The following is a 5,811-nucleotide window of genomic DNA, read 5'->3' on the forward strand; positions in this document are numbered from 1 at the left end:
ACCAACACTGGCGGGACTAAAGAGCCGGGGAAGAATGGCAGACCCCGGCGTGGAAGCAGCGGCTTTGACCGTAAAAAGTGCTCATCCAACTTGCTCTTTGACGACTCAGTCTGCTTCTCAGCGGGCCAATCGATATTTAATTTTGCCACAGCACAAGTTATCACCTTCATTAGCTCTGCATACTGGGCAGACTGGGGTGGCGATTCCACAGTCTCATTGACGGTTTCAACATCGACTTCCTAAGAGAACGATATATGAAGCGTCGAGCCCTCTCCCCGGGGGGAAGAAACCGCTGAGCGTGCTTCTGATCCCTGGGAGAGGGTGCTGGATCTGGTAGCAGAGGAAGAAGAAAGGGACTCGCCCATCTCCATTCCCTCCACCAGATCCATCTGCCGACCCCACAACCGCCGCCGCTCTGCCTCAGCAGAAGCGGAGAACGCTTGCGAGGGCTCCCTCCTCGAAGAGAGCCTTCCAGGAGTGAAGTGTCCGCAGCGAGAGCTTCTCTCCCAAACAAACAACACATAGATTGTGTGAATCCCCGCCTGTAATGTAGCACGGGCAGGGAGGAACACACAGTCTAAACTGCTGTTTGCTCTCGCCCCTGTGTTTGCACTCCTCTTTAGCTTTAGACATAATGCTTTCAACGTGACAAACAGTAAATAGTACACACACACATAGAGTGCTTGCTGAATGACAGAAGCAGCCGCTGTTTCCACCATGCTTTTAAGCTTCCTGGTCTCTACGTCACCCCGTCTGTGATGTCTTGCCCATCTATTGGACTGATTACACACGTGATTCAGAGCGTGGTCACAATGAAGGCGTTCCCATAGCATTTAGACGCAGCTGGAGTTCCTGAAGGGGAACTGATTCTACCTCTCTACAAATTCAAAATGAATTCATTGACCTATTCTGTAATTCTATAATTCATGAAATTGCACAAAGCATCAATTCACTTCCTAACTTGCAGTTTTCTGTCTTTATGGATGGTATCCAAGATGTATCGGGGAAGGAACAGGATATGTTGCTCATGATCTAGTAGTCCATGAGGAATTTATAGGCATGTATGAAGTGTCTGTGACAACAGGAGATATCCTGGCAAAGGTTTTGAAAGATGTTTTGCTTCATCTTAATTTATCCATCACTGGGCTGAGAGATCAGGTTTATGATGGCAGGAAAACATTCAGGGGCACAGGCCATCATCAAAGACAGTCAGTCACTTGCATTATATGTCCACTGTGGTCCGCACTGTGTAAATTTAATTACACAGCATGCTTGCACAGCATCTCCTGTTATCCGTGATTCTTTGCAATGGGTTCATAAAGTGGGAGTGTTGTTTGGACAATATGTGAAAATGAAGTCAATTTTCCAAGATATTTCAAAGTCAGAGAATGTCAATCTGTCAAAGGCATCAGACCGTTGTGTCCTACAAGGTGGACAGTACACACTGGTGCCATTCGTGCTGTGCTAAACCAGTATGAGCAGATGTTACTTACTCTGGAGCAGTGGTTCTCAACTGGTTTGGCCATGGGACTCACATTTTCCCATGGTCATCAAGCCGCAACCCACATTTTTAGGATACATATCGAGGGCTGAGAACCAAAAGGGCGTAAGTGACATTTTGGGTGAGACTGAGATATATATATATATATATATCAAATGAAATATCAAATGAATAATTTCTACTGCCAAAAGGACACAAGTAAATTCTTAAATTATTTAAAAGACTTAACACTGAAAATACTAAGCCAGTTGGTGCCAAAAGTTCATAACTGCACTTACGCCACTGAGATACACTGAGAATACATTGAGAAATGTATTGTGGGTAAAGCCTGTGGATAGCACAAGTCAAAAAGGCTGATACCACATGTAATTCAATGTCAGTGAGATGTAGCTAGCTAGCAGGCAGTAACCAATAACTTTCTAATGGTACATGTCATCATATAGGCACTCAGTTACTGTTTAGCCACAAGAGAGAGAATGCAGAGAAGGGATTATTATTATTAATAATTAGTTATGCAATTCGTTACTTCAGTATTATTCCGTTAATGGTATCTGCTATCATATTTTCTTTTATTACAAACCCGAGTAAAATTTTAATATACTGTACTAAAAATGCATTTTTCATACTAGTTCAAATCTATGAACATTTTCTTTTCTTTATTTATTGTCTAATTGCTGACATATCACTCTATACTTACCGATAAGAAATTATAATTAAACTTTATTTGGAGAACTACTTGTGCACAATGCACATTTTTCAATATTAAGCCTAAAATGTGTTTTAATGTCATTATTGATGAGGATTGTATGATCTTTGAATAATATTGGTATTTAAATGCAAGATATTTAAAATGTACCTAAAGCATACTCACAATAGTTCCACTTTTAGCACAATCAAATATACTTCAGCATATCTTTAGTTGGACTTCAGCTCTATTTCCACACAATTAAAGTGTATTAAGTACAAAATTAGTTGTTCTAATATAGCAGACTTTAAGTAACCAATATGTAAATGTATTTGTAGTATACTTAGCATGAAAAAAAAGTTTCAAATACATTTGTGTATATAAATTTTTCACTAGGGAAGCCATATGTAAAGGTGTTTAAATCACCCATTTGGCCAAATTGTTAAGTGGTTGGGATAACTATTTTAGTAAAAATTAATCACAATCAATTAATTAATTTGATATAAGAACTTTTTATGTGATATTTTGTCACAATAGATTGTTGTTTCTTTTAAACTCATTAATGTAATGCTTTGTTCATATTATCAGATGCGCCCATGTTTTTACACACAAAATAAATGAATAAATACAATTTCTCAATAAATGTTATAATAGTTTTCAATAAGTATACTGTTATCTATGCGTGTACACATTTTTATTATTATAAACGATTGAAATCAGTACACAAAATCAGATCAAACTATGGTAAATTTTAGTTTCGGCCCTCCTGTAAAGTTGGTGAAATGTCACTTATTTGTATATTATTAAACAATATTTTATTTGTATGGTTTTGTAATATCTGTTTCACATATTTCTTTATGTGTCATGGTAGATCGGACTCTTATTATAGAATTTGGTTACAGAAAAACTGTTTTGAAAATGGTAAAGGCTTAAAACATTAGTAACAGGCTGGATGTACATTAACCTTACATCTTAACACCTTTTTTTTTTTTACCAAGCAGATCACAGATCACAGATCATATTGGGGCGGTTTCCCGGACCGAGATTAAGTCTAGTCCTAGACTAAAATGACCCTTTAAACCAGATTAACAGAAATATGTTTTCTCTGTCATGGTTTTAAATAGTCTAAGACTTGGTCTAGTCCAGAATTTAATAGGCTGATTTCCTGGAGGAAGACTAGAGCTACTTCAGGACTAAATTGAAGCTTAAATTAAACCTACCAGGAAGCAGGTTTAACTTCAGATTAATGTCATTTGGAGGACATATGGATTACTTGGACTATGTCAATGAAGACTAACGCTTACCACCAGCTAGACAAGTTCTTGCAGACAGAAGTGACCCATTGCAACATTTGGATGCAGTAAATTTTCGAGATCATTTCCGCATGCATAAAGTAAATGCAGTGGAGATTATTTCACTTTTAGAATTCAGGCTTTCATCTGTGACCCAAAGAAGACTGTCTGTTCCAGTTTGTCTCCAGGTGCTCATGACTTTAAGGTTTTTGCCATGTGGTGCCTTTCATCTAGAAACCAACAGTAAGTAAAGTCATTCACAGAGTATGCAGGGCCATTTGTGAATTAAGACCATATTACATAAACTTCCCTGATACTACAACCCGGGCTAACTAGAAGGTACTATTCTATGAATATGGAAATTTCCCAGGAGTCATAGGTTGCATAGATGGAACCCATATTCCCATTAAGCGTCCCTCTACTCCAGATGCTGAGGAATACAGGAACAGAAATAATTGGTTTTCCATAAATGTCCAAGGTGTATGCACTCCCCAGTTACAGTTTTCAAACATTGTTGCACGTTGGAAAGGTGTAACTCATGATTCCTGAATTTTCCTCAACTCATCTCTGTATACTCAGTTTGAAAGAGGAGATCATTATGGAATATTGCTTGGTGACAGTGGGTATGCGCAGAATAATTTTTTTTTTTACACCATAATTGCACCCGATAATATTGCCATAATTGCTACAACCAGGCTCATATGCGCACAAGGGGTTTAGTAGAACGCATGTTTGGTGTTTGGAAGAGTCGCTTTCAGTGCCTTCGGAAAACACTCCGATTCAAACCAAGAAGATGCTGCACGGTCATCATTGCAACAGCTGTTCTTCACAACTACCTGAAACAGCAGGGATTCCCAGATCCCCTCAATAGTAGAGGATGACAATCCAGATGTGCCACCATTTACAACAGACCCCAGAGAAGGACTTGCATACAGAGATGCTTGTGCCACTTTAAATAGATATTTTTACATTATTTACCTTTCAACCTTCTGCTCAGATCTGATACATACATTGAGCAAATAAAATATACGTAAAAAGTATAATGATATTTTGTCTAGTATGTTATGAAACCATCATAACAACCATCCTGACTTAATAAAACAATATTTATTTCACAGATTCATGTAATGATGTGACATTTGAGCCTGCTCTATCTCCTTCATCTTCATCTCCAGTTCTACTTGTAGTATCTTCATCTTCATTTCATGCTTCTCCTTAAGATACTTCAACTTGTGTTCATGGAATTCATTAGCCATATAACCTTTCATGGACAGGGAGTCATTTCTTCTGGTGACCAGTACTGGCAGACATTGCCACCCTTGCTCCTGAGGATGTGGAGGGTAAACTGCCTTCCAACTCTTCAGTTCTGTTCTCCTTGAAAAAAGAACAGTTCATATATGGTCAAATAAATACAGATTAAATGGGAAAATGTTTCACATCAGATGAAAGAAGCAAACTGAAGTTTGATAGGAGAGAAACAGAAGTAAAGAATATAATTAATATACTTAATGTAGGTAGGTGTGATCCATCATCTGAACTATCCAGATGCATGTTCTCCAAAGGCTGCTGGCTCTCCATTATTCCTGTCAGTAACTCATCCAACTCGTCAGTCTTTATTTGCAGGTCCTCCACCAGTCTTAAACCTCTCTCTTCGAGCTTCAGCAGCAGTTTTTTGAGGTTTATTTTTATATTCTTCCACAAAACCTGTATTAAATAACTACTATAATGACAACAGTGATTTAAAAAAAAAAAAAGCCACATAATGAAGCTTATTATTCTTACCCTAAGTTGTTGTATTGTTCTTGTAGATGTGTTCATTTGCATTAAATTCATTACAAATAGATCTCCAGGTGTTAGTAATCTGTACTTAATCTGTGTTTCAGAAAGCCATTTTTAAAACCATGATTAACTATTCTAGGTTAGATCTTCATTTAAACCCTGTCTGGGAAACCGCCCCATTATTAACAAGACATATCATATATTATTAATAAAAATATAATATATTACAGTTTGTCTAAACAGCTTTGTAAATGGGAAGATTTCAAAACATGAGGATTCTGAATGGAGTTTTTTTTAGTGACGCATTAAATGACTTGAGACTCAACTCTTGACTGTGAACAAAGACTCGAGACTTGACTCGGACTCCAGCGATAAAGACTTCAGACTTGACTCAGACTCCAAGTTAAGACTTGTGAACTCTGCCTTCCACATTGACCACATATGAAATGTTTCTCTCCAGTGTGAATGGTCATGTGGTATCTGCGGCTTAGTTTTGTTATGAAGCTCTTTCCACATTGATTGCATGTGAACAGCTTCTCTCCTGTATGTATTTT

The 5,811-nt window shown here is 37.8% G+C and overlaps 1 long non-coding RNA gene across 1 annotated transcript; it reads right to left on the minus strand.

Moving 5' to 3' along the window:
* Window positions 1–2,882: 2,882 nt before the first annotated feature.
* Window positions 2,883–5,638, minus strand: LOC131536714 (uncharacterized). The gene is made up of 3 exons (XR_009270047.1): window positions 5,261–5,638; window positions 4,984–5,182; window positions 2,883–4,852 (listed from the first exon to the last, which is right to left on the minus strand). It is a non-coding gene; the product is annotated as an uncharacterized LOC131536714 (long non-coding RNA).
* Window positions 5,639–5,811: the final 173 nt, after the last annotated feature.

This window comes from Onychostoma macrolepis, chromosome 03, assembly GCF_012432095.1.
Source record: "Onychostoma macrolepis isolate SWU-2019 chromosome 03, ASM1243209v1, whole genome shotgun sequence".
NCBI classification, from domain to species: domain Eukaryota; kingdom Metazoa; phylum Chordata; class Actinopteri; order Cypriniformes; family Cyprinidae; genus Onychostoma; species Onychostoma macrolepis.